Source organism: Mesitornis unicolor, unplaced genomic scaffold (genome assembly GCF_000695765.1).
Source record: "Mesitornis unicolor isolate BGI_N332 unplaced genomic scaffold, ASM69576v1 scaffold37037, whole genome shotgun sequence".
NCBI lineage: Eukaryota > Metazoa > Chordata > Aves > Mesitornithiformes > Mesitornithidae > Mesitornis > Mesitornis unicolor.
Window position 1 is genome coordinate 4,435 of NW_010196389.1, and position 259 is coordinate 4,693.

At 57.5% G+C, this 259-nt stretch overlaps 1 protein-coding gene across 1 annotated transcript in view; it reads right to left on the reverse strand.

Annotated features, from left to right (window-relative positions):
* LOC104543780 (AT-rich interactive domain-containing protein 3A-like) overlaps positions 1-259 on the reverse strand; it is a gene marked incomplete at its 5' end in the record, with an annotated part of 5,974 nt that overhangs the window by 2,709 nt on the left and 3,006 nt on the right. The window lies entirely within an intron of this gene.

Genomic DNA, 259 nt, shown 5'->3' on the forward strand with positions numbered 1-259 from the left:
AGCGGCACCATGCCCATGAGCAGGGTAGACCCCGCATGCCGGCTGGCACAGGATCCCCATTGACGGAGCTGTCAGTGAGGCCAGATACACTCTCAGCTGGGCTGTGGGGGCACGGTGGGATGGGCCGCTTAAGACCCCTAAAGAGGGTCATCCCCCCCATGTCTTAGAGCTCCCTATAGAGCATTTCCCCCAGAAATCTCCCAGAGCATCCTAGGACTCTCTCTGTAACACCCTTTCAGTGTCCCATAAAGAGAGAACT